Source organism: Puma concolor, chromosome D3 (genome assembly GCF_028749965.1).
Source record: "Puma concolor isolate L17-30 chromosome D3, mPumCon1.1.hap2, whole genome shotgun sequence".
NCBI classification, from domain to species: domain Eukaryota; kingdom Metazoa; phylum Chordata; class Mammalia; order Carnivora; family Felidae; genus Puma; species Puma concolor.
Window position 1 is genome coordinate 27,434,972 of NC_141678.1, and position 10,593 is coordinate 27,445,564.

General features: G+C 39.7%; 1 protein-coding gene across 4 annotated transcripts in view; it reads right to left on the reverse strand.

Annotated features, from left to right (window-relative positions):
- Nucleotides 1-10,593, reverse strand: part of PRODH (proline dehydrogenase 1) — a 72,986-nt gene that overhangs the window by 21,329 nt on the left and 41,064 nt on the right. The gene's annotated exons all lie outside the window — the stretch shown is intronic.

The window sequence follows — 10,593 nt, forward strand, 5'->3', positions numbered from 1 at the left end:
CAGACATAACTTGAATCGCTCTTCTGCACGACATATCATAGTGAAACTGGCAAAATACAAGGATAAAGAGAAATTTCTGAAAGCAGCTAGGGATAAACAGGCTCTAACTTACAAAGGTAGACACATAAGAATAGACCTATCTACTGAATACATAAGTAGACCTATCTACTGAAACTTGGCAGGCCAGAAAGTAGTGGCAGGAAATCTTCAATGTGATGAACAGAAAAAATATGCAGCCAAGAATCCTTTACCCAGCAAGTCTGTCATTCAGAATAGAAGGAGAGATAAAGGTCTTCCCAAACAAACAAAAACTGAAGGAATTCATCAGCGCTAAACCAGCTCTACAAGAGATCCTAAGGGGGATTCTGTGAGTGAAATGTTGCAAGGACCACAAAGTACCAGACACATCACTACAAGCATGAAACCTACAGACATCACAATGACTCTAAACCCATCTCTTTCAATAATAACACTGAATGTAAATGGACTAGATGCTCCAACCAAAAGACATAGGGTATCAGAATGGATAAAAAAATGAGACCCATATATTTTCTGTCTACAAGAGACTCATTTTAGACCTGAGGACACCTTCAGATTGAAAGTGAGGGGATGGAGAACTATCTATCATGCTACTGGAAGTCAAAAGAAAGCTGGAGTAGCCATACTTATATCAGACAAACTAAACTTCAAATTAAAGGTTGTAACAAGAGATGAAGAAGGGCATTATATAATAATTACAGGGTCTATCCATCAGGAAGAGCTAACAATTATAAGTGTCTATGCGCCGAATACGGGAGCCCCCAAATATAAACAACAATTAACCACAAACATAAGTAACTTTATTGATAAGAATGTGGTAATTGCAGGGGACTTTAATACTCCACTGACAGTAATGGATAGATCATCTAGACACAGGATCAATAAAGAAACAAGGGCTCTGAATGATACATTGGATCAGATGGACTTGACAGATATATTTAGAACTCTGCATCCCAAAGCAACAGAATATACTTTATTCTCGAGTGCACATGGAACATTCCCCAAGATAGATCACATACTGGGTCACAAAACAGCCCTTCATAAGTATACAAGAATTGAGATCATACCATGCACACTTTCAGACCACAATGCTATGAAGCTTAAAATCCACCACAGGAAAAAGTCTGGAAAACCTCCAAAAGCATTGAGGTTAAAGAACACCCTAGTAAAGAATGACTGGGTCAACCAGGCAATTAGAGAAGAAATTTAAAAATATACGGAAACAAATGAAAATGAAAATACAACAATCCAAACGCTTTGGGATGCAGTGAAGGCAGTCCTGAGAGGAAAATACATTGCAATCCAGGCCTATCTCAAGAAACAAGAAAAATCCCAAATACAAAATCTAACAGCACACCTAAAGGAAATAGAAGCAGAACAGCAAAGGCAGCCTAAACCCAGCAGAAGAAGAGAAATAATAAAGATCAGAGCAGAAATAAACAATATAGAATCTAAAAAAAACTGTAGAGCAGATCAATGAAACCAAGACTTGGTTTTTTGAAAAAATGAACAAAATTGACAAACCTCTAGCCAGGCTTCTCAAAAAGAAAAGGGAGATGACCCAAATAGATAAAATCATGTATGAAAATGGCAGTATTACAACCATTCCCTCAGAAATACAAGCAATCATCAGGGAATACTATGAAAAATTATATGCCCACAAACGGGACAACCTGGAAGAAATGGACAAACTCCTAAGCACCCACACACTTCCAAAACTCAAACAGGAAGAAATAGAAAACTTGAACAGACCCATAACCAGCGAAGAAATTGAATCAGTTATCAAAAATCTCCCAACAAATAAGAGTCCAGGACCAGATGGCTTCCCTGGGGAATTCTACCAGACATTTAAAGCAGAGAAAATACCTATCCTTCTCAAGCTGTCCCAAAATATAGAAAGGGAAGGAAAGCTTCCAGACTCATTCTATGAAGCCAGCATCACTTTGATTCCCAAACCAGACAGAGATGCAGGAAAGAGAACTACAGGCCAATATCCCTGATGAATATGGATGCAAAAATTCTCAACAAGATACTAGCAAATCGAATTCAACAGCATATAAAAAGAATTATTCACCATGATCAAGTGGGATTCATTCCTGGGATGCAGGGCTGGTTCAACATTCACAAATCAATCAATGGGATACATCACATTAATAAAAGAAAAGATACGAACCATATGATCCTGTCAATTGATGCAGAAAAAGTATTTGACACAATTCAGCATCTTTTCTTAATAAAAACCCTCGAGAAAGTCAGGACAGAAGGAACGTACTTAAACATCATAAAAGCCATTTATGAAAAGCCCACAGCTAATATCATCCTCAATGGGGAAAAACTGAGAGCTTTCCCCCTGAGATCAGGAACACCACAGGGATGTCCACTCTCACTGCTGTTGTTTAACATAGTGTTGGAAGTGCTAGCATCAGCAATCAGACAACAAAAGGAAATCAAAGACATCAAAATTGGGAAAGATGAAGTCAAGCTTTCACTTCTTGCAGATGACATGATACTATACATGGAAAACCCAATAGACTCCACCAAAAGTCTGCTAGAACTGATACATGAATTCAGCAAAGTCGCAGGATACAAAATTAATGTACAGAAATCAGTTGCATTCTTATACACTAATAATGAAGCAACAGAAAAAAAAAAAGAAAGAAACTGATCTCATTCATAATTGCACCAAGAATCATAAAATATGTAGGAATAAACGTAACCAAAGATGTCAAAGATCTGTATGCTGAAAACTATAGAAAGCTTATGAAGGAAATTGAAGACGATACAAAGAAATGGAAAAACATTCCATGCTCATGGACTGGAAGAATAAAATTGTTAAAATGTCAATACTACCCAAAGCAATCTACATATTCAATGCAATTCCAATCAAAATTGCACCAGCATTCTTCTCCAAGCTAGAACAAGCAATCCTAAAATTTGTATGGAACCACAAAAGACCCCGAATAGCCAAAGTAACATTGAAGAAGAAAACCAAAGTGGGAGGCATCACAATACCAGACTTTAGCCTCTACTACAAAGCTGTAATCATCAAGACAGCATGGTATTGGCATGAAAACAGACACATAGACGAATGGAATAGAATAGACTCCAGAACATACTTAAACATCATAAAAGCCATTTATGAAAAGCCCACAGCTAACATCATCCTCAATGGGGAAAAACTGAGAGCTTTTTCCCTGAGATCAGGAACACGACAGGGATGCCCACTCTCACCGCTGTTGTTTAACATAGTGTTGGAAGTGCTAGCATCAGCAATCAGACAACAAAAGGAAATCAAAGGCATCAAAATTGGCAAAGATGAAGTCAAGCTTTCGCTTTTTGCAGATGACATGATATTATACATGGAAAATCCGATAGACTCCACCAAAAGTCTGCTAGAACTGATACATGAATTCAGCAAAGTTGCAGGATACAAAATCAATGTACAGAAATCAGTTGCATTCTTATACACTAACAATGAAGCAACAGAAAGACAAATAAAGAAACTGATCCCATTCACAATTGCACCAAGAAGCATAAAATACCTAGGGATAAATCTAACCAAAGATGTAAAAGATCTGTATGCTGAAAACTATAGAAAGCTTATGAAGGTAATTGAAGAAGATATAAAGAAATGGAAAGACATTCCCTGCTCATGGATTGGAAGAATAAATATTGTCAAAATGTCAATACTACCCAAAGCTATCTACACATTTAATGCAATCCCAGTCAAAATTGCACCAGCATTCTTCTCAAAGCTAGAACAAGCAATTCTAAAATTCATATGGAAATACAAAAGGCCCCGAAGAGCCAAAGTAATTTTGAAGAAGAAGACCAAAGCAGGGGGCATCACAATCCCAGACTTTAGCCTCTACTACAAAGCTGTCATCATCAAGACAGCATGGTATTGGCACAAAAACAGACACATAGACCAATGGAATAGAATAGAAACCCCAGAACTAGACCCACAAACGTATGGCCAACTCATCTTTGACAAAGCAGGAAAGAACATCCAATGGAAAAAAGACAGTGTCTTTAACAAATGGTGCTGGGAGAACTGGACAGCAACATGCAGAAGGTTGAAACTAGACCACTTTCTCACACCATTCACAAAAATAAACTCAAAATGGATAAAGGACCTGAATGCGAGACAGGAAACCATCAAAACCCTAGAGGAGAAAGCAGGAAAAGACCTCTCTGACCTCAGCCGTAGCAATCTCTTACTCGACACATCCCCAAAGGCAAGGGAATTAAAAGCAAAAATGAATTACTGGGACCTTATGAAGATAAAAAGCTTCTGCACAGCAAAGGAAACAACCAACAAAACTAAAAGGCAACCAACGGAATGGGAAAAGATATTTGCAAATGACATATCGGACAAAGGGCTAGTATCCAAAATCTATAAAGAGCTCACCAAACTCCACACCCGAAAAACAAATAACCTAGTGAAGAAATGGGCAGAAAACATGAATAGACACTTCTCTAAAGAAGACATCCGGATGGCCAACAGGCACATGAAAAGATGCTCAACGTCGCTCCTCATCAGGGAAATACCAATCAAAACCACACTCAGGTATCACCTCACACCAGTCAGAGTAGCCAAAATGAACAAATTGGGAGACTATAGATGCTGGCGAGGATGTGGAGAAATGGGAACTCTCTTGCACTGTTGGTGGGAATGCAAACTGGTGCAGCCACTCTGGAAAACAGTGTGGAGAAAATTAAAAATAGACCTACCCTATGACCCAGCAATAGCACTGCTAGGAATTTACCCAAGGGATACAGGAGTACTGATGCATAGGGGCACTTGTACCCCAATGTTTATAGCAGCACTCTCAACAATAGCCAAATTGTGGAAAGAGCCTAAATGTCCATCAAGTGATGAATGGATAAAGAAATTGTGGTTTATATACACAATGGAGTACTACATGGCAATGAGAAAGAACGAAATATGGCCCTTTGTGGCAACGTGGATGGAACTGGAGAGTGTGATGCTAAGTGAAATAAGCCATACAGAGAAAGACAGATACCATATGTTTTCACTCTTATGTGGATCCTGAGAAACTTAACAGAAACCCATGGGGGAGGGGATGGAAAAAAAAAAAAAGAGGTTAGAGTGGGAGACAGCCAAAGCATAAGAGACTGTTAAAAACTGAGAACAAACTGAGGGTTGATGGGGGGTGGTAGGGAGGGGAGGGTGGGTGATGGGTATTGAGGAGGGCATCTTTTGGGATGAGCACTGGGTGTTGTATGGAAACCAATTTGACAATAAATTTCATAATTGGATAGCACTTCTCTCTGTGCTTCCACATTAATAATAATAATAATAATAATAAAAGAATAGACTCCAGAATTGGACCCACAAATGTATGGCCAACTCATCTGTGACAAAGCAGGAAAGAATATCCAATGGAAAAAAGACAGTCTCTTTAACAAATGGTGCTGGGAGAACTGGACAGCAACATGCAGAAGGTTGAAACTAGAGAACTGTCTTACACCATTCACAAAAATAAACTCAAAATGGATAAAGGACCTGAATGTGAGACAGGAAACCATCAAAACCGTAGAGGAGAAAGCAGGAAAAAACCACTCTGAACTCAGCCACAGCAATTTCTTACTTGACACATCTACAAAGGCAAGGGAATTAAAAGCAAAAATGAACTATTGGGACCTCATCAAGATGAAATCTTCTACACTGCAAAGGAAACAATCAACAAAACTAAAAGGCAACCGACGTAAAGGAAAAGATATTTGCAAATGACATATCAGACAAAGGGCTAGTTTCCAAAATCTATAAAGAACTCACCAAACTCCACACCTGAAAAACAAATTATCCAGTGAACAAATGGGCAGAAGACATGAATAGACACTTTTCCAAAGAAGACATCCAGATGGCCAACAGACACATGAAAAGATGCTCAACGTCACTCCTCATCAGGGAAATACAAATCAAAACCACACTGAGATACCACCTCACGACAGTCAGAATGGCTAAAGTGAACACATCCAGAGACTATAGGTGCTGGAGAGGATGTGGGGAAATGGGAATCCTCTTGCACTGTTGGTGGGAATGCAAACTGGTGCAGCCACTCTGGAAAACAGTGTGGAGTTTCCTCAAAAAATTAAAGATAGATCTACCCTATGACCCAGGAATAACACTGCTAGGAATTTACCCAAGGGATACAGGAGTGCTGATGCATAGGGGCACTTGTACCCCAATTTTTATAGCAGCACTCTCAACAATAGCTAAATTATGGAAAGAGCCTAAATGTCCATCAAGTGATGAATGGATAAAGAAATTGTGGTTTATGTGTTATAATGTTTAAATAACTTCCAACTAGTAAGACTCCAACATGTATAAATTAGACCTCACTAAAATGTAAAATTTTAGTGACTCAAAGGACACCGTTAAGAAAATAAAAAGACAGGGCACCTGGGTGGCTCAGTTGGTTAAGTGTCCGACTTCGGCTCAGGCCATGATCTCATGGTTCCTGAGTTCAAGCCCTGCATCGGGCTCTGGGCTGACAGCCCAGAACCTGGAGCCTACTTCGGATTCTGTGTCTCCCACTCTCTCTGCCTCTCCCCAGCTCACACTCTGTCTCTCTCTCAAAAGTAAAATAAAAAAAGTAAAAAAAAAAAAAAAGTAAAAAGACAACCCACATTATAAAGAAAATTGTGCAATTCATATATCTAATGAGAAACATAGTTAGCATATATTACAACTCAGTTATAAAAAGACAAAGAACTCAATTTTAAAATGGACAAATGAGGGGCGCCTGGGTGGCGCAGTCAATTAAGCATCCGACTTCAGCCAGGTCACGATCTCGTGGTCCGTGAGTTCGAGCCCCGCGTCAGGCTCTGGGCTGATGGCTCGGAGCCTGGAGCCTGTTTCCGATTCTGTGTCTCCCTCTCTCTCTGCCCCTCCCCCGTTCATGCTCTGTCTCTCTCTGTCCCCCCAAAAATAAATAAACGTTGAAAAAAAATTAAAAATGGACAAATGATTTCAAAAGAATATTCTCTAAAGAAGCTTTTCAGATGACCATTAAGCACATGAAAAGGTGTCCAACATCACTAGCCATCAAAAAACTACAAATCAAGGGGCGCCTTGGTGGCTCAGTCGGTTAAGCGTCTGACTTCAGCTCAGGTCATGATCTCGTGGTTTGTGAGTTCAAGCCTCGCATCGGGCTCTGTGCTGACAGCTCAGAGCCTGGAGCCTGTTTCAGATTCTGTGTCTCCCTCTCTCTCTGCCCCTCCCCTGCTCATGCTCTGTCTCTCTCTGTCTCAAAAATAAATGAAACATTTTTTAAAAATTAAAAAAAAAACTACAAATCAAAACCACAGTATATCCTTTCATAGACACAAGATAGCTATAGCCATAAAGACAGATAGGTGATTGCCAGTGAAATGACAGAGAAATTTGAAGCCTCACACATGGCTGGCAAGAATGGAAAGTGGTAGTCACTCTGGAAAAGTCTTGCAGCTATTCAAATAGTGACACAGGGACTTACCTTATTACCCAGCAATTCCACTCCTAAGTTTACAGCCAAAACAAACGAAAGACATATCCACACAAAAACTTATATATAAATGTTCACAGCAGCATTATTCATAATAACCCCCAAGTAGTAACAACAAACATCCATCAACTGAGGAATGAATAAACTGTCTTGTATCTATACAATGAAAGATTGTTCAGCAATAATAGAAGAAATGAAGTGCTGGTCTATGCTACAGCATGGGCTGACTTTGAAAACATCATACCAAGTGAAGAAGCCAGACAACAAAGGTCATACATGGAATTATTCCATTCATATTAAATGTTCATAATAAACACATCAATAGAAATAGAAGATAAATTAGCTGGGGACTTAGGGATTAGGGGAAATGAAGATTGTCTGCTAATGAGTATGGAATTTCATTGGGTATATGATGTAAAGCATCTAGAATTTATTGTGGTAACTTGGCACTATTTTGTGAATACACTGAAAAGCAGAATTGCACACCATGAAGTGTGACTTGTGTGTGAATTTTATCTCAATGGGAAGTGAATTTGCCAGAGAGGATTTCTATATGAATGGCTAATGTCTCCTTTCCCCTCCCTCCCATCAGCACTGGCAGACTTCAGTGAGCAAAACAGCACCATGGAGTGGAGGCTGGAGCCATTTACACCAAGTCTCACACCCCTGTGCCCTGCAAATGCATCATCACTAGGACAAGTCCACCTGAGAATCAGCACAGCAAGCTGCAGCCATAGACTAGCACAAAACCCATGCTCCCACCAAATCTACTGATCGTAGAGTGCTGCAAAGCTTCAGCTCCAGGGGAAATAGGATCTACCTTCCTTTGTTCATTTGTTTTCCTCTTAATATGGCCATTATTATCTCAGGAGCAGGAATAGAAGTTTTCCCTAACAATCACACAAGAAATGCAGTGACAAAGAACTTCCACTCAAATCCTATGGTTTTATAATTCTTTATGCCTTGTTAACCCATTAGTGCAAGCCCAGGGAATTTTTAAGCTTCTAAGCCCACAGTTTTCTATGACTGAATAATATTCCATTGTATACATATACCACATCTTCATCCATTCTTGTATCGATGGACACTTGGGCCATAATTTGGCTACTGTAAATAATGCTGCTATAAACACAAGGGTCCGTGTATGCCTTCGAATTAGTGTTTTTGTGTTCTTTGGGTAAATATCCAGTGGTACGATTACTGGATTGTAGTGTATTTCTATTCTCACCTTTCTGATGATCCTCCATACTGTTCTCCACGGTGGCTGCACCAGTTTGCATTCCCACCAACATTGCAAGAGGGTTACTTTTTCTCCACATCCTCACCAACAATTGTTGTTCAAGAAATTTTTAATCGCAAGATGATTATTTAATTCGACTACAGGCCTTTAGTGATAGGTTATCTGAGAGGTCAAGTTCCTGTGTACATGGAATTGGTGGATTTAAAATTCAATGACATGCCTCTTCATGTCTTTTGCAGATTTTGTAATCAGACCATTTGTTTTTCACCACTGCATTTAGAGAGTTTTTGTAGCTTCAGACACCTGGCCTTGGTTGAGTGTGTGGTTTGTAAATACTTCCTTTCAGGATGTATTTTGTTGTTTCATCTTCTTAAAATGGTCTTTCACAGAGCCTAGGTTGTTAATTTTAATAAATTTCAGTTCATCCCTTTCTTTTTATGGATCACACTTTTGGTGTCAAGTCTAAAATCTCTTTGCCAACCCTAGACCCCCGACTTTTCTCATAGACTTTTTTTTCCTAATGTTTTACATTCTACAAATAAGTGTGTGATCCATTTAGAGTTAATGATTGTATGGGGTGTGAGTTTTAGGCTTTTAGCATAGTTTAATTTTGCCCTGATGTCCACTTGCCCTACTTCCATTTGATGGAGACGCCATCTTTCATCCCATTAATTACTTAGGCATGTTTGCCAAAACTCAGTTCAGCATATTTGTTTGGGTTTCTATTCATTGCCATTGATCAACATGCCTATCCCTCTGCCAGTACCACACATAATTTACTAGCTATGTAATAACTGTTAAAATAGGGGAGATTTTATCCTTATGTTTCAAAATTGCTTTAGCTATTCTAATTCCATTGCCTTTCCATGGGGGTATTTATTTAAGGTGCATTTTTTTTTCCAAGAGCTCTGAAACTTGCTATTTTCATTATCAGGTCATCATCAACCTCTTTCCATGTCAGTACCTGTAGATCTACCTCATTTATTTTAAGTTTATTTATTTATTTTGAGAGAGTGAGAATCAGGGCAGGGCAGAGAGGGAGAGAGAGAGCATCCCAAGCAGGCTCTGCACTGATAGTGCACAGGGCTCCCCACCAACCTGAGCTCATGACCTGAGCTAAGATCAAGAGTCAAATGCTTAACCAACTGAGCCAACAAGGGGCCCCTGGATCTATCTCAATTAAAAAGCAAAAATCAAAATAAAATAAAATACATCTAGTACATCATGGCATTGATGTACTAGAATTTATTTAAGCTGGTCCTTCTTAACAGCAATTATTTCCCCCCAATTTCCTGCTATATTAAGTAATGCTGAAATCAGTATCATATTCTACATGTGTTTGCACAAATGTTCCCCAAACCTGTTTGTTGCCACTTGACTTTGTTTGGGCTTTGTGCAAAGATCCATTTTGTTTAAACGTTGTGAGGTCAAGCTTATTGATCATTTGCCTAATGGCTTCTAGGCTTTGTGTTATGCTTTAGAAAGAACTTCCCCACTCCAAAATTGTAAATAACAATGAATCATCCATGTTCTCTTGGGGTACTTTCACGGTTTCAGTTTCCCAGTCCTTGTCCCGCTGAGCCCCCTCAGAACTGACCAAGTCTCCCTGGAGACCAGAACCGCCTGGGCTGCTCTGGGGAAGCCCACGCAGCGCACCCTGGCCGCCAGCCTCTCAGGGAAATGTTCCAAGAACCCCGTGCGCAGCAGTGTCGTGCCTTGCCGGCCAGCAGCTCTCAGGAGGAGGCCCCGGGGACGCCCTGGACGCCTACTGCCCACCCCCAGTTAGACAGATGCCTTGCG